An 18,677-nucleotide genomic window follows, 5' to 3' on the forward strand; every position below is an offset into this window, starting at 1 on the left:
CTTTGGAGGCCCAAAAAAGGGGTTTACAGGCATCATAGACCCCCTAAAGTCCAGAAAATGTTGGTGGGCCAAAATCGGTGTCAGAGAGCTCTGAATGTCCCAAAAACATTTGCAGCCTGAAAGGGGCATTAAGCCGCATCCTAGACGACTGAAATTCCCCAAGATATTTTTGGCATGAAAAATGAATACTACACCCATGAAGCTCAGAATATGTTAGCAGCCCAAAAAAGGCCTTAAAGTGCATCTTAGGCCTGCAAAAATGTAGAAAACTTTGGAGGTGGAAAAAAGGGGTTTAGAGGCATCCTAGACACCCTAAAGTCCAGAAAATGGTTGTGGCCCAAAAATGGTATCAGAGAGCCCTGAATGTCCCAAAAACATTTGCAGCATGAAAGGGGCATTAACCCGCATCCTAGACCACTGAAATTCCCAAAAATATTTTTGGAACAAAAAATGCATACTACACCCCTGAAAGTTCTGAAAATGTTAGCAGCCCAAAAATGCCTTAAAATGCATTTTAGGCATGCAAAAATGTTGAAAACTTTGGAGGCCGAAAAAAGGGGTTTAGAGGCATCCTAGACCCCCTAAAGTCCAGAAAATGTTGGTGGGCCAAAATCTGTGTCAGAGAGCTCTGAATGTCCCAAAAACATTTGCAGCCTCAAAGGGGCATTAACCCGCATCCTAGACCACTGAAATTCCCAAAAATATTTTTGGCACGAAAAATGCATCCTACACCCATGAAGCTCAGAATATGTAAGCAGCCCATAAAAGGCCTTAAAATGCATTTTAGGCCTGCAAAAATGTTGAAAACTTTGAAGGACCAAAAAAGGGGTTTACAGGCATCCTAGACCCCCTAAAGTCCAGAAAATGTTGGTGGCCCAAAAATGGTGTCAGAGAGCCCTGAATGTCCCAAAAACAGTTGCAGAGTGAAACGGGCATTAACACGCATCCTAGACCACTGAAATTCCCAAAAATATTTTTGGCACAAAAAATGCAACCTATACCCCTGAAGCTCAGAATATGTTAGCAGCCCAAAAAAGGCCTTAAAATGCATTTTATGCCTGCAAAAATGTTGAAAACTTTGGATGCCCAAAAAAGGGGCTTACAGGCATCCTAGACCCCCTAAAGTCCAGAAAATGTTTGTGGCCCAAAAACAGTGTCAGAGAGCTCCGAATGTCCCAAACAGATTTGCAGCCTGAAAGGGGCATTAAGTCGCATCCTAGACCACTGAAATTCCCCAAAATATTTTTGGCACAAAAAATGCATCCTACAACCCTGAAAGATCAGAAAATGTTGGCAGTTCAAAAATGCCTTAAAGTGCATCTTAGGCCTGCAAAAATGTAGAAAACTTTGACGGTGGAAAAAAGGGGTTTAGAGGCATCCCAGACCCCCTAAAGTCCAGAAAATGTTAGTGGGCCAAAATCGGTGTCAGAGAGCTCTGAATGTCCCAAAAACATTTGCAGCCTGAAAGGGGCATTAAGCCGCATCCTAGACCACTGAAATTTCCCAAAAATATTTTTGGCAGGAAAAATTCATCCTACACCCCTGAAAGCTCAGAATATGTTAGCAGCCCAAAAAAGGCCTTAAAATGCATTTTAGGCCTGCAAAAATGTTGAAAACTTTGGAGGCCCAAAAAAGGGGTTACAGGCATCCTAGACCCCCTAAAGTCCAGAAAATGATTGTGGCTCAAAAATGGTGTCAGAGAGCCCTAAATTCCCAAAAACATTTGCAGCCTGAAAGGGGCATTAACCAGCATCCTAGACCACTGAAATTCCCAAAAATATTTTTTGCACGAAAAATGCATCCTACACCCCTAAGGCTCAGAATATGTTAGCAGCCCAAAAAAGGCCTTAAAATGCATTTTAAGCCTGCAAAAATGTTGAAAACTTTGGAGGCCCAAAAAAGGGGTTTACAGGCATCCTAGACCCCTTAAGTCCAGAAAATGTTGGTGGGCGAAAATCTGTGTCAGAGAGCTCTGAATGCCCCAAAAACATTTGCAGAGTGAAACAGGCATTAACCCGCATCCTAGACCACTGAAATTCCCAAAAATATTTTTGGCATGAAAAATGCATCCTACACCCCTGAAAGCTCAGAATATGTTAGCAGCCCAAAAAAGGCCTTAAAATGAATTTTTGCAAAAATGTTGAAAACTTTGAAGGACCAAAAAAGGGGTTTACAGGCATCCTAGACACCCTAAGGTCCAGAAAATGTTGGTGGCCCAAAAATGGTGTCAGAGAGTCCTGAATGTCCCAAAAACATTTGCAGCCTGAAAGGGGCATTAACCCGCATCCTAGACCACTGAAATTCCCAAAAATATTTTTGGCAGGAAAAATTCATCCTACACCCCTGAAAGTTCTGAAAATGTTAGCAGCCCAAAAAAGGCCTTAACATGCATTTTAGGCCTGCAAAAATGTTGAAAACTTTGGAGGCCCAAAAAAGGGGTTACAGGCATCCTAGACCCCCTAAAGTCCAGAAAATGTTGGTGGCCAAAATCTGTGTCAGAGAGCTCTGAATGTCCCAAAAACATGTGCAGCCTGAAAGGGGCATTAACCCGGATCCTAGACCACTGAAATTCCCAAAAATATGTTTGGCATGAAAACTGCATCCTACACCCCTGAAGCTCAGAATATGTTAGCAGCCCAAAAAAGGCCTTAACATGCATTTTAGGCCTGCAAAAATATTGAAAACTTTGAAGGACCAAAAAAGGGGTTTACAGGCATCCTAGACCCCCTAAAGTCCAGAAAATGTTGGTGGCCCAAAAATGGTGTCAGAGAGCTCTGAATGTCCCAAAAACATTTGCAGCCTGAAAGGGGCATTAACCGGCATCCTAGACCAATGAAATTCCCAAAAATATTTTTGGCACGAAAAATGCATCCTACACCCCTGAAAGCTCAGAATATGTTAGCAGCCCAAAAAAGGCTTAAAATGCATTTTAGGCCTGCAAAAATGTTGAAAACTTTGAAGGACCAAAAAGGGGTTTACAGGCATCCTAGACCCCCTAAAGTCCAGAAAATGTTGGTGGCCCAAAAATGGTGTCAGAGAGTCCTGAATGTCCCAAAAACATTTGCAGCCTGAAAGGGGCATTAACCCGCATCCTAGACCACTGAAATTCCCCAAAATATTTTTGGCACAAAAAATGCATCCTACAACCCTGAAAGATCAGAAAATGTTGGCAGTTCAAAAATGCCTTAAAGTGCATCTTAGGCCTGCAAAAATGTAGAAAACTTTGGCGGTGGAAAAAAGGGGTTTAGAGGCATCCCAGACCCCCTAAAGTCCAGAAAATGTTAGTGGGCCAAAATCGGTGTCAGAGAGCTCTGAATGTCCCAAAAACATTTGCAGCCTGAAAGGGGCATTAAGCCGCATCCTAGACCACTGAAATTTCCCAAAAATATTTTTGGCAGGAAAAATTCATCCTACACCCCTGAAAGCTCAGAATATGTTAGCAGCCCAAAAAAGGCCTTAAAATGCATTTTAGGCCTGCAAAAATGTTGAAAACTTTGGAGGCCCAAAAAAGGGGTTACAGGCATCCTAGAACCCCTAAAGTCCAGAAAATGATTGTGGCTCAAAAATGGTGTCAGAGAGCCCTAAATTCCCAAAAACATTTGCAGCCTGAAAGGGGCATTAACCTGCATCCTAGACCACTGAAATTTCCAAAAATATTTTTTGCACGAAAAATGCATCCTACACCCCTAAGGCTCAGAATATGTTAGCAGCCCAAAAAAGGCCTTAAAATGCATTTTAAGCCTGCAAAAATGTTGAAAACTTTGGAGGCCCAAAAAAGGGGTTTACAGGCATCCTAGACCCCCTAAAGTCCAGAAAATGTTGGTGGGCCAAAATCTGTGTCAGAGAGCTCTGAATGTCCCAAAAACATTTGCAGCCTGAAAGGGGCATTAAGCCGCATCCTAGACCACTGAAATTTACCAAAATATTTTTGGCATGAAAAATTCAACCTATACCCCTGAAGCTCAGAATATGTTAGCAGCCCAAAAAAGGCCTTAAAATGCATTTTAGGCCTGCAAAAATGTTGAAAACTTTGGAGACCCAAAAAAGGGGTTACAGGCATCCTAGACACCCTAAAGTCCAGAAAATGATTGTCGCTCAAAAGTGGTGTCAGAGAGCCCTGAATTCCCAAAAACATGTGCAGCCTGAAAGGGGCATTATCCAGCATCCTAGACCACTGAAATTCCCAAAAATATTTTTTGCACGAAAAATGCATCCTACACCCCTAAGGCTCAGAATATGTTAGCAGCCCAAAAAAGGCCTTAAAATGCATTTTAAGCCTGCAAAAATGTTGAAAACTTTGGAGGCCCAAAAAAGGGGTTTACAGGCATCCTAGACCCCTTAAGTCCAGAAAATGTTGGTGGGCGAAAATCTGTGTCAGAGAGCTCTGAATGCCCCAAAAACATTTGCAGAGTGAAACAGGCATTAACCCGCATCCTAGACCACTGAAATTCCCAAAAATATTTTTGGCATGAAAAATGCATCCTACACCCCTGAAAGCTCAGAATATGTTAGCAGCCCAAAAAAGGCCTTAAAATGAATTTTTGCAAAAATGTTGAAAACTTTGAAGGACCAAAAAAGGGCTTTACAGGCATCCTAGACCCCCTAAGGTCCAGAAAATGTTGGTGACCCAAAAATGGTGTCAGAGAGTCCTGAATGTCCCAAAAACATTTGCAGCCTGAAAGGGGCATTAACCCGCATCCTAGACCACTGAAATTCCCAAAAATATTTTTGGCAGGAAAAATTCATCCTACACCCCTGAAAGTTCTGAAAATGTTAGCAGCCCAAAAAAGGCCTTAACATGCATTTTAGGCCTGCAAAAATGTTGAAAACTTTGAAGGCCCAAAAAAGGGGTTACAGGCATCCTAGACCCCCTAAAGTCCAGAAAATGTTGGTGGGCCAAAATCTGTGTCAGAGAGCTCTGAATGTCCCAAAAACATGTGCAGCCTGAAAGGGGCATTAACACGCATCCTAGACCACTGAAATTTCCAAAAAATATTTTTTGCACGAAAAATGCATCCTACACCCCTGAAGCTCAGAATATGTTAGCAGCCCAAAAAAGGCCTTAACATGCATTTTAGGCCTGCAAAAATATTGAAAACTTCGAAGGACCAAAAAAGGGGTTTACAGGCATCATAGACCCCCTAAAGTCCAGAAAATGTTGGTGGCCCAAAAATGGTGTCAGAGAGCCCTGAATGTCCCAAAAATATTTGCAGCCTGAAAGGGGCATTAACCCGCATCCTAGACCACTGAAATTCCCAAAAATATTTTTGGCACGAAAAATGCATCCTACACCCCTGAAAGCTCAGAATATGTTAGCAGCCCAAAAAAGGTCTTCAAATGCATTTTAGGCCTGCAAAAATGTTGAAAACTTTGGAGGCCCAAAAAAGGGGTTTACAGGCATCCTAGACCCCCTAAAGTCCAGAAAATGTTGGTGGGCCAAAATCGGTCAGAGAGCTCTGAATGTCCCAAAAACATTTGCAGCCTGAACGGGGCATTAAGCCGCATCCTAGACCACTGAAATTCCCCAAAATATTTTTGGCATGAAAAATGCAACCTATACCCCTGAAGCTCAGAATATGTTAGCAGCCCAATTAAGGCCTTAAAATGCATTTTAGGCCTGCAAAAATGTTGAAAACTTTGAAGGACCAAAAAAGGGGTTTACAGGCATCCTAGACCCCCTAACGTCCAGAAAATATTGGTGGCCCAAAAATGGTGTCAGAGAGTCCTGAATGTCCCAAAAACATTTGCAGCCTGAAAGGGGCATTAACCCGCATCCTAGACCACTGAAATTCCCAAAAATATTTTTTGCACAAAAAATGCATACTACACCCCTGAAAGTTCTGAAAATGTTAGCAGCCCAAAAAAGGCCTTAACATGCATTTTAGGCCTGCAAAAATGTTGAAAACTTTGAAGGACCAAAAAAGGGGTTTAGAGGCATCCTAGACCCCCTAAAGTCCAGAAAATGTTGGTGGGCCAAAATCTGTGTCAGAGAGCTCGGAATGTCCCAAAAACATGTGCAGCCTGAAAGGGGCATTAACCCGCCTCCTAGACCACTGAAATTTCCAAAAAATATTTTTTGCACGAAAAATGCATCCTACACCCCTGAAGCTCAGAATATGTTAGCAGCCCAAAAAAGGCCTTAAAATGCATTTTAGGCCTGCAAAAATGTTGAAAACTTTGAAGGACCAAAAAAGGGGTTTACAGGCATCCTAGACCCCCTAAGGTCCAGAAAATGTTGGTGGCCCAAAATGGTGTCAGAGAGTCCTGAATGTCCCAAAAACATTTGCAGCCTGAAAGGGGCATTAACCCGCATCCTAGACCACTGAAATTCCCAAAAATATTTTTGGCACGAAAAATGCATCCTACACCCCTGAAAGCTCAGAATATGTTAGCAGCCCAAAAAAGGCCTTACAATGCATTTTAGGCCTGCAAAAATGTTGAAAACTTTGGAGGCCCAAAAAAGGGGTTTACAGGCATCATAGACCCCCTAAAGTCCAGAAAATGTTGGTGGGCCAAAATCGGTGTCAGAGAGCTCTGAATGTCCCAAAAACATTTGCAGCCTGAAAGGGGCATTAAGCCGCATCCTAGACGACTGAAATTCCCCAAGATATTTTTGGCATGAAAAATGAATACTACACCCATGAAGCTCAGAATATGTTAGCAGCCCAAAAAAGGCCTTAAAGTGCATCTTAGGCCTGCAAAAATGTAGAAAACTTTGGAGGTGGAAAAAAGGGGTTTAGAGGCATCCTAGACACCCTAAAGTCCAGAAAATGGTTGTGGCCCAAAAATGGTATCAGAGAGCCCTGAATGTCCCAAAAACATTTGCAGCATGAAAGGGGCATTAACCCGCATCCTAGACCACTGAAATTCCCAAAAATATTTTTGGAACAAAAAATGCATACTACACCCCTGAAAGTTCTGAAAATGTTAGCAGCCCAAAAATGCCTTAAAATGCATTTTAGGCATGCAAAAATGTTGAAAACTTTGGAGGCCGAAAAAAGGGGTTTAGAGGCATCCTAGACCCCCTAAAGTCCAGAAAATGTTGGTGGGCCAAAATCTGTGTCAGAGAGCTCTGAATGTCCCAAAAACATTTGCAGCCTCAAAGGGGCATTAACCCGCATCCTAGACCACTGAAATTCCCAAAAATATTTTTGGCACGAAAAATGCATCCTACACCCATGAAGCTCAGAATATGTAAGCAGCCCATAAAAGGCCTTAAAATGCATTTTAGGCCTGCAAAAATGTTGAAAACTTTGAAGGACCAAAAAAGGGGTTTACAGGCATCCTAGACCCCCTAAAGTCCAGAAAATGTTGGTGGCCCAAAAATGGTGTCAGAGAGCCCTGAATGTCCCAAAAACAGTTGCAGAGTGAAACGGGCATTAACACGCATCCTAGACCACTGAAATTCCCAAAAATATTTTTGGCACAAAAAATGCAACCTATACCCCTGAAGCTCAGAATATGTTAGCAGCCCAAAAAAGGCCTTAAAATGCATTTTATGCCTGCAAAAATGTTGAAAACTTTGGATGCCCAAAAAAGGGGCTTACAGGCATCCTAGACCCCCTAAAGTCCAGAAAATGTTTGTGGCCCAAAAACAGTGTCAGAGAGCTCCGAATGTCCCAAACAGATTTGCAGCCTGAAAGGGGCATTAAGTCGCATCCTAGACCACTGAAATTCCCCAAAATATTTTTGGCACAAAAAATGCATCCTACAACCCTGAAAGATCAGAAAATGTTGGCAGTTCAAAAATGCCTTAAAGTGCATCTTAGGCCTGCAAAAATGTAGAAAACTTTGACGGTGGAAAAAAGGGGTTTAGAGGCATCCCAGACCCCCTAAAGTCCAGAAAATGTTAGTGGGCCAAAATCGGTGTCAGAGAGCTCTGAATGTCCCAAAAACATTTGCAGCCTGAAAGGGGCATTAACCAGCATCCTAGACCACTGAAATTCCCCAAAATATTTTTGGCACAAAAAATGCATCCTACAACCCTGAAAGATCAGAAAATGTTGGCAGTTCAAAAATGCCTTAAAGTGCATCTTAGGCCTGCAAAAATGTTGAAAACTTTGGAGGCCCAAAAAAGGGGTTACAGGCATCCTAGACCCCCTAAAGTCCAGAAAATGATTGTGGCTCAAAAATGGTGTCAGAGAGCCCTAAATTCCCAAAAACATTTGCAGCCTGAAAGGGGCATTAACCAGCATCCTAGACCACTGAAATTCCCAAAAATATTTTTTGCACGAAAAATGCATCCTACACCCCTAAGGCTCAGAATATGTTAGCAGCCCAAAAAAGGCCTTAAAATGCATTTTAAGCCTGCAAAAATGTTGAAAACTTTGGAGGCCCAAAAAAGGGGTTTACAGGCATCCTAGACCCCTTAAGTCCAGAAAATGTTGGTGGGCGAAAATCTGTGTCAGAGAGCTCTGAATGCCCCAAAAACATTTGCAGAGTGAAACAGGCATTAACCCGCATCCTAGACCACTGAAATTCCCAAAAATATTTTTGGCATGAAAAATGCATCCTACACCCCTGAAAGCTCAGAATATGTTAGCAGCCCAAAAAAGGCCTTAAAATGAATTTTTGCAAAAATGTTGAAAACTTTGAAGGACCAAAAAAGGGGTTTACAGGCATCCTAGACACCCTAAGGTCCAGAAAATGTTGGTGGCCCAAAAATGGTGTCAGAGAGTCCTGAATGTCCCAAAAACATTTGCAGCCTGAAAGGGGCATTAACCCGCATCCTAGACCACTGAAATTCCCAAAAATATTTTTGGCAGGAAAAATTCATCCTACACCCCTGAAAGTTCTGAAAATGTTAGCAGCCCAAAAAAGGCCTTAACATGCATTTTAGGCCTGCAAAAATGTTGAAAACTTTGGAGGCCCAAAAAAGGGGTTACAGGCATCCTAGACCCCCTAAAGTCCAGAAAATGTTGGTGGCCAAAATCTGTGTCAGAGAGCTCTGAATGTCCCAAAAACATGTGCAGCCTGAAAGGGGCATTAACCCGCATCCTAGACCACTGAAATTCCCAAAAATATGTTTGGCATGAAAACTGCATCCTACACCCCTGAAGCTCAGAATATGTTAGCAGCCCAAAAAAGGCCTTAACATGCATTTTAGGCCTGCAAAAATATTGAAAACTTTGAAGGACCAAAAAAGGGGTTTACAGGCATCCTAGACCCCCTAAAGTCCAGAAAATGTTGGTGGCCCAAAAATGGTGTCAGAGAGCTCTGAATGTCCCAAAAACATTTGCAGCCTGAAAGGGGCATTAACCGGCATCCTAGACCAATGAAATTCCCAAAAATATTTTTGGCACGAAAAATGCATCCTACACCCCTGAAAGCTCAGAATATGTTAGCAGCCCAAAAAAGGCTTAAAATGCATTTTAGGCCTGCAAAAATGTTGAAAACTTTGAAGGACCAAAAAGGGGTTTACAGGCATCCTAGACCCCCTAAAGTCCAGAAAATGTTGGTGGCCCAAAAATGGTGTCAGAGAGTCCTGAATGTCCCAAAAACATTTGCAGCCTGAAAGGGGCATTAACCCGCATCCTAGACCACTGAAATTCCCCAAAATATTTTTGGCACAAAAAATGCATCCTACAACCCTGAAAGATCAGAAAATGTTGGCAGTTCAAAAATGCCTTAAAGTGCATCTTAGGCCTGCAAAAATGTAGAAAACTTTGGCGGTGGAAAAAAGGGGTTTAGAGGCATCCCAGACCCCCTAAAGTCCAGAAAATGTTAGTGGGCCAAAATCGGTGTCAGAGAGCTCTGAATGTCCCAAAAACATTTGCAGCCTGAAAGGGGCATTAAGCCGCATCCTAGACCACTGAAATTTCCCAAAAATATTTTTGGCAGGAAAAATTCATCCTACACCCCTGAAAGCTCAGAATATGTTAGCAGCCCAAAAAAGGCCTTAAAATGCATTTTAGGCCTGCAAAAATGTTGAAAACTTTGGAGGCCCAAAAAAGGGGTTACAGGCATCCTAGAACCCCTAAAGTCCAGAAAATGATTGTGGCTCAAAAATGGTGTCAGAGAGCCCTAAATTCCCAAAAACATTTGCAGCCTGAAAGGGGCATTAACCTGCATCCTAGACCACTGAAATTTCCAAAAATATTTTTTGCACGAAAAATGCATCCTACACCCCTAAGGCTCAGAATATGTTAGCAGCCCAAAAAAGGCCTTAAAATGCATTTTAAGCCTGCAAAAATGTTGAAAACTTTGGAGGCCCAAAAAAGGGGTTTACAGGCATCCTAGACCCCCTAAAGTCCAGAAAATGTTGGTGGGCCAAAATCTGTGTCAGAGAGCTCTGAATGTCCCAAAAACATTTGCAGCCTGAAAGGGGCATTAAGCCGCATCCTAGACCACTGAAATTTACCAAAATATTTTTGGCATGAAAAATTCAACCTATACCCCTGAAGCTCAGAATATGTTAGCAGCCCAAAAAAGGCCTTAAAATGCATTTTAGGCCTGCAAAAATGTTGAAAACTTTGGAGACCCAAAAAAGGGGTTACAGGCATCCTAGACACCCTAAAGTCCAGAAAATGATTGTCGCTCAAAAGTGGTGTCAGAGAGCCCTGAATTCCCAAAAACATGTGCAGCCTGAAAGGGGCATTATCCAGCATCCTAGACCACTGAAATTCCCAAAAATATTTTTTGCACGAAAAATGCATCCTACACCCCTAAGGCTCAGAATATGTTAGCAGCCCAAAAAAGGCCTTAAAATGCATTTTAAGCCTGCAAAAATGTTGAAAACTTTGGAGGCCCAAAAAAGGGGTTTACAGGCATCCTAGACCCCTTAAGTCCAGAAAATGTTGGTGGGCGAAAATCTGTGTCAGAGAGCTCTGAATGCCCCAAAAACATTTGCAGAGTGAAACAGGCATTAACCCGCATCCTAGACCACTGAAATTCCCAAAAATATTTTTGGCATGAAAAATGCATCCTACACCCCTGAAAGCTCAGAATATGTTAGCAGCCCAAAAAAGGCCTTAAAATGAATTTTTGCAAAAATGTTGAAAACTTTGAAGGACCAAAAAAGGGCTTTACAGGCATCCTAGACCCCCTAAGGTCCAGAAAATGTTGGTGACCCAAAAATGGTGTCAGAGAGTCCTGAATGTCCCAAAAACATTTGCAGCCTGAAAGGGGCATTAACCCGCATCCTAGACCACTGAAATTCCCAAAAATATTTTTGGCAGGAAAAATTCATCCTACACCCCTGAAAGTTCTGAAAATGTTAGCAGCCCAAAAAAGGCCTTAACATGCATTTTAGGCCTGCAAAAATGTTGAAAACTTTGAAGGCCCAAAAAAGGGGTTACAGGCATCCTAGACCCCCTAAAGTCCAGAAAATGTTGGTGGGCCAAAATCTGTGTCAGAGAGCTCTGAATGTCCCAAAAACATGTGCAGCCTGAAAGGGGCATTAACACGCATCCTAGACCACTGAAATTTCCAAAAAATATTTTTTGCACGAAAAATGCATCCTACACCCCTGAAGCTCAGAATATGTTAGCAGCCCAAAAAAGGCCTTAACATGCATTTTAGGCCTGCAAAAATATTGAAAACTTCGAAGGACCAAAAAAGGGGTTTACAGGCATCATAGACCCCCTAAAGTCCAGAAAATGTTGGTGGCCCAAAAATGGTGTCAGAGAGCCCTGAATGTCCCAAAAATATTTGCAGCCTGAAAGGGGCATTAACCCGCATCCTAGACCACTGAAATTCCCAAAAATATTTTTGGCACGAAAAATGCATCCTACACCCCTGAAAGCTCAGAATATGTTAGCAGCCCAAAAAAGGTCTTCAAATGCATTTTAGGCCTGCAAAAATGTTGAAAACTTTGGAGGCCCAAAAAAGGGGTTTACAGGCATCCTAGACCCCCTAAAGTCCAGAAAATGTTGGTGGGCCAAAATCGGTCAGAGAGCTCTGAATGTCCCAAAAACATTTGCAGCCTGAACGGGGCATTAAGCCGCATCCTAGACCACTGAAATTCCCCAAAATATTTTTGGCATGAAAAATGCAACCTATACCCCTGAAGCTCAGAATATGTTAGCAGCCCAATTAAGGCCTTAAAATGCATTTTAGGCCTGCAAAAATGTTGAAAACTTTGAAGGACCAAAAAAGGGGTTTACAGGCATCCTAGACCCCCTAACGTCCAGAAAATATTGGTGGCCCAAAAATGGTGTCAGAGAGTCCTGAATGTCCCAAAAACATTTGCAGCCTGAAAGGGGCATTAACCCGCATCCTAGACCACTGAAATTCCCAAAAATATTTTTTGCACAAAAAATGCATACTACACCCCTGAAAGTTCTGAAAATGTTAGCAGCCCAAAAAAGGCCTTAACATGCATTTTAGGCCTGCAAAAATGTTGAAAACTTTGAAGGACCAAAAAAGGGGTTTAGAGGCATCCTAGACCCCCTAAAGTCCAGAAAATGTTGGTGGGCCAAAATCTGTGTCAGAGAGCTCGGAATGTCCCAAAAACATGTGCAGCCTGAAAGGGGCATTAACCCGCCTCCTAGACCACTGAAATTTCCAAAAAATATTTTTTGCACGAAAAATGCATCCTACACCCCTGAAGCTCAGAATATGTTAGCAGCCCAAGAAAGGCCTTAACATGCATTTTAGGCCTGCAAAAATATTGAAAACTTTGAAGGACCAAAAAAGGGGTTTACAGGCATCCTAGACCCCCTAAAGTCCAGAAAATGTTGGTGGGCCAAAAATGGTGTCAGAGAGCCTTGAATGTCCCAAAAACATTTGCAGCCTGAAAGGGGCATTAACCCGCATCCTAGACCACTGAAATGCCCAAAAATATTTTTGGCACAAAAAATGCATACTACACCCCTGAAAGTTCTGAAAATGTTAGCAGCCCAAAAATGCCTTAAAATGCATTTTAGGCCTGCAAAAATGTTGAAAACTTTGAAGGACCAAAAAAGGGGTTTACAGGCATCCTAGACCCCCTAAATTCCAGAAAATGTTGGTGGGGCCAAAAATGGTGTCAGAGAGCCTTGAATGTCCCAAAAACATTTGCAGCCTGAAAGGGGCATTAACCCGCATTCTAGACCACTGAAATGCCCAAAAATATTTTTGGCACAAAAAATGAATACTACACCCATGAAGCTCAGAATATGTTAGCAGCCCAAAAAAGGCCTTCAAATGCATTTTAGGCCTGCAAACATGTTGAAAACTTTGGAGGCCGAAAAAAGGGGTTTAGAGGCATCCTAGACCCCCTAAAGTCCAGAAAATGTTGGTGGGCCAAAATCTGTGTCAGAGAGCTCTGAATGTCCCCAAAACATTTGCAGCCTCAAAGCGGCATTAACCCGCATCCTAGACCACTGAAATTCCCAAAAATATTTTTGGCACGAAAAATGCATCCTACACCCATGAAGCTCAGAATATGTTAGCAGCCCAAAAAAGGCCTTCTAATGCATTTTAGGCCTGCAAACATGTTGAAAACTTTGGAGGCCGAAAAAAGGGGTTTAGAGGCATCCTAGACCCCCTAAAGTCCAGAAAATGTTGGTGGGCCAAAATCGGTCAGAGAGCTCTGAATGTCCCAAAAACATTTGCAGCCTGAAAGGGGCATTAAGTCGCATCCTAGACCCCTGAAATTCCCCAAAATATTTTTGGCACAAAAAATGCATCCTACAACCCTGAAAGTTCTGAAAATGTTGGCATCTCAAAAAAAAGCCTTAAAATGCATTTTAGGCCTGCAAAAATGTTGAAAACTTTGAAGGACCAAAAAAGGGCTTTACAGGCATCCTAGACTCCCTAAAGTCCAGAAAATGTTGGTGGCCCAAAAATTTTGTCAGAGAGCCCTGAATGCTCCAAACACATTTGCAGTGTGAAACGGGCATTAACCTGCATCCTAGACCACTGAAATTCCCAAAAATATTTTTGGCACAAAAAACGCATACTACACCCCTGAAAGTTCTGAAAATGTTAGCAGCCCAAAAATGCCTTAAAATGCATTTTAGGCCTGCAAACATGTTGAAAACTTTGAAGGACCAAAAAAGGGGTTTACAGGCATCCTAGACCCCCTAAAGTCCAGAAAATGTTGGTGGGCCAAAATCGGTCAGAGAGCTCTGAATGTCCCAAAAACATTTGCAGCCTGAACGGGGCATTAAGCCGCATCCTAGACCACTGAAATTCCCCAAAATATTTTTGGCATGAAAAATGCAACCTATACCCCTGAAGCTCAGAATATGTTAGCAGCCCAATTAAGGCCTTAAAATGCATTTTAGGCCTGCAAAAATGTTGAAAACTTTGAAGGACCAAAAAAGGGGTTTACAGGCATCCTAGACCCCCTAACGTCCAGAAAATATTGGTGGCCCAAAAATGGTGTCAGAGAGTCCTGAATGTCCCAAAAACATTTGCAGCCTGAAAGGGGCATTAACCCGCATCCTAGACCACTGAAATTCCCAAAAATATTTTTTGCACAAAAAATGCATACTACACCCCTGAAAGTTCTGAAAATGTTAGCAGCCCAAAAAAGGCCTTAACATGCATTTTAGGCCTGCAAAAATGTTGAAAACTTTGAAGGACCAAAAAAGGGGTTTAGAGGCATCCTAGACCCCCTAAAGTCCAGAAAATGTTGGTGGGCCAAAATCTGTGTCAGAGAGCTCGGAATGTCCCAAAAACATGTGCAGCCTGAAAGGGGCATTAACCCGCATCCTAGACCACTGAAATTTCCAAAAAATATTTTTTGCACGAAAAATGCATCCTACACCCCTGAAGCTCAGAATATGTTAGCAGCCCAAGAAAGGCCTTAACATGCATTTTAGGCCTGCAAAAATATTGAAAACTTTGAAGGACCAAAAAAGGGGTTTACAGGCATCCTAGACCCCCTAAAGTCCAGAAAATGTTGGTGGGCCAAAAATGGTGTCAGAGAGCCTTGAATGTCCCAAAAACATTTGCAGCCTGAAAGGGGCATTAACCCGCATCCTAGACCACTGAAATGCCCAAAAATATTTTTGGCACAAAAAATGCATACTACACCCCTGAAAGTTCTGAAAATGTTAGCAGCCCAAAAATGCCTTAAAATGCATTTTAGGCCTGCAAAAATGTTGAAAACTTTGAAGGACCAAAAAAGGGGTTTACAGGCATCCTAGACCCCCTAAATTCCAGAAAATGTTGGTGGGGCCAAAAATGGTGTCAGAGAGCCTTGAATGTCCCAAAAACATTTGCAGCCTGAAAGGGGCATTAACCCGCATTCTAGACCACTGAAATGCCCAAAAATATTTTTGGCACAAAAAATGAATACTACACCCATGAAGCTCAGAATATGTTAGCAGCCCAAAAAAGGCCTTCAAATGCATTTTAGGCCTGCAAACATGTTGAAAACTTTGGAGGCCGAAAAAAGGGGTTTAGAGGCATCCTAGACCCCCTAAAGTCCAGAAAATGTTGGTGGGCCAAAATCTGTGTCAGAGAGCTCTGAATGTCCCCAAAACATTTGCAGCCTCAAAGCGGCATTAACCCGCATCCTAGACCACTGAAATTCCCAAAAATATTTTTGGCACGAAAAATGCATCCTACACCCATGAAGCTCAGAATATGTTAGCAGCCCAAAAAAGGCCTTCAAATGCATTTTAGGCCTGCAAACATGTTGAAAACTTTGGAGGCCGAAAAAAGGGGTTTAGAGGCATCCTAGACCCCCTAAAGTCCAGAAAATGTTGGTGGGCCAAAATCGGTCAGAGAGCTCTGAATGTCCCAAAAACATTTGCAGCCTGAAAGGGGCATTAAGTCGCATCCTAGACCCCTGAAATTCCCCAAAATATTTTTGGCACAAAAAATGCATCCTACAACCCTGAAAGTTCTGAAAATGTTGGCATCTCAAAAAAAAGCCTTAAAATGCATTTTAGGCCTGCAAAAATGTTGAAAACTTTGAAGGACCAAAAAAGGGCTTTACAGGCATCCTAGACTCCCTAAAGTCCAGAAAATGTTGGTGGCCCAAAAATTTTGTCAGAGAGCCCTGAATGCTCCAAACACATTTGCAGTGTGAAACGGGCATTAACCTGCATCCTAGACCACTGAAATTCCCAAAAATATTTTTGGCACAAAAAACGCATACTACACCCCTGAAAGTTCTGAAAATGTTAGCAGCCCAAAAATGCCTTAAAATGCATTTTAGGCCTGCAAACATGTTGAAAACTTTGAAGGACCAAAAAAGGGGTTTACAGGCATCCTAGACCCCCTAAAGTCCAGAAAATGTTGGTGGGCCAAAATCGGTCAGAGAGCTCTGAATGTCCCAAAAACATTTGCAGCCTGAACGGGGCATTAAGCCGCATCCTAGACCACTGAAATTCCCCAAAATATTTTTGGCATGAAAAATGCAACCTATACCCCTGAAGCTCAGAATATGTTAGCAGCCCAATTAAGGCCTTAAAATGCATTTTAGGCCTGCAAAAATGTTGAAAACTTTGAAGGACCAAAAAAGGGGTTTACAGGCATCCTAGACCCCCTAACGTCCAGAAAATATTGGTGGCCCAAAAATGGTGTCAGAGAGTCCTGAATGTCCCAAAAACATTTGCAGCCTGAAAGGGGCATTAACCCGCATCCTAGACCACTGAAATTCCCAAAAATATTTTTTGCACAAAAAATGCATACTACACCCCTGAAAGTTCTGAAAATGTTAGCAGCCCAAAAAAGGCCTTAACATGCATTTTAGGCCTGCAAAAATGTTGAAAACTTTGAAGGACCAAAAAAGGGGTTTAGAGGCATCCTAGACCCCCTAAAGTCCAGAAAATGTTGGTGGGCCAAAATCTGTGTCAGAGAGCTCGGAATGTCCCAAAAACATGTGCAGCCTGAAAGGGGCATTAACCCGCATCCTAGACCACTGAAATTTCCAAAAAATATTTTTTGCACGAAAAATGCATCCTACACCCCTGAAGCTCAGAATATGTTAGCAGCCCAAGAAAGGCCTTAACATGCATTTTAGGCCTGCAAAAATATTGAAAACTTTGAAGGACCAAAAAAGGGGTTTACAGGCATCCTAGACCCCCTAAAGTCCAGAAAATGTTGGTGGGCCAAAAATGGTGTCAGAGAGCCTTGAATGTCCCAAAAACATTTGCAGCCTGAAAGGGGCATTAACCCGCATCCTAGACCACTGAAATGCCCAAAAATATTTTTGGCACAAAAAATGCATACTACACCCCTGAAAGTTCTGAAAATGTTAGCAGCCCAAAAATGCCTTAAAATGCATTTTAGGCCTGCAAAAATGTTGAAAACTTTGAAGGACCAAAAAAGGGGTTTACAGGCATCCTAGACCCCCTAAATTCCAGAAAATGTTGGTGGGGCCAAAAATGGTGTCAGAGAGCCTTGAATGTCCCAAAAACATTTGCAGCCTGAAAGGGGCATTAACCCGCATTCTAGACCACTGAAATGCCCAAAAATATTTTTGGCACAAAAAATGAATACTACACCCATGAAGCTCAGAATATGTTAGCAGCCCAAAAAAGGCCTTCAAATGCATTTTAGGCCTGCAAACATGTTGAAAACTTTGGAGGCCGAAAAAAGGGGTTTAGAGGCATCCTAGACCCCCTAAAGTCCAGAAAATGTTGGTGGGCCAAAATCTGTGTCAGAGAGCTCTGAATGTCCCCAAAACATTTGCAGCCTCAAAGCGGCATTAACCCGCATCCTAGACCACTGAAATTCCCAAAAATATTTTTGGCACGAAAAATGCATCCTACACCCATGAAGCTCAGAATATGTTAGCAGCCCAAAAAAGGCCTTCAAATGCATTTTAGGCCTGCAAACATGTTGAAAACTTTGGAGGCCGAAAAAAGGGGTTTAGAGGCATCCTAGACCCCCTAAAGTCCAGAAAATGTTGGTGGGCCAAAATCGGTCAGAGAGCTCTGAATGTCCCAAAAACATTTGCAGCCTGAAAGGGGCATTAAGTCGCATCCTAGACCCCTGAAATTCCCCAAAATATTTTTGGCACAAAAAATGCATCCTACAACCCTGAAAGTTCTGAAAATGTTGGCATCTCAAAAAAAAGCCTTAAAATGCATTTTAGGCCTGCAAAAATGTTGAAAACTTTGAAGGACCAAAAAAGGGCTTTACAGGCATCCTAGACTCCCTAAAGTCCAGAAAATGTTGGTGGCCCAAAAATTTTGTCAGAGAGCCCTGAATGCTCCAAACACATTTGCAGTGTGAAACGGGCATTAACCTGCATCCTAGACCACTGAAATTCCCAAAAATATTTTTGGCACAAAAAACGCATACTACACCCCTGAAAGTTCTGAAAATGTTAGCAGCCCAAAAATGCCTTAAAATGCATTTTAGGCCTGCAAACATGTTGAAAACTTTGAAGGACCAAAAAAGGGGTTTACAGGCATCCTAGACCCCCTAAAGTCCAGAAAATGTTGGTGGCCAAAATCTGTCAGAGAGCTCTGAATGTCCCAAAACATTTGCAGCCTAAAAGGGGCATTAACCCGCATCCTAGACCACTGAAACTCCAAAAAATATTTTTGCACGAAAAATGCAACCTATACCCCTGAAGCTCAGAATATGTTAGCAGCCCAAAAAAGGCCTTAAAATGCATTTTATGCCTGCAAAAATGTTGAAAACTTTGGAGGCCCAAAAAAGGGGTTTACAGGCATCCTAGACCCCCTAAAGTCCAGAAAATGTTGGTGGCCCAAAAATGGTGTCAGAGAGCCCTGAATGTCCCAAAAACATTTGCATAGTGAAACGGGCATTAAGCCGCATCCTAG

This window comes from Ambystoma mexicanum, chromosome 7p (genome assembly GCF_040938575.1).
Source record: "Ambystoma mexicanum isolate Mex_15411 chromosome 7p, UKY_AmexF1_1, whole genome shotgun sequence".
Classification (NCBI taxonomy): Eukaryota; Metazoa; Chordata; class Amphibia; order Caudata; family Ambystomatidae; genus Ambystoma; species Ambystoma mexicanum.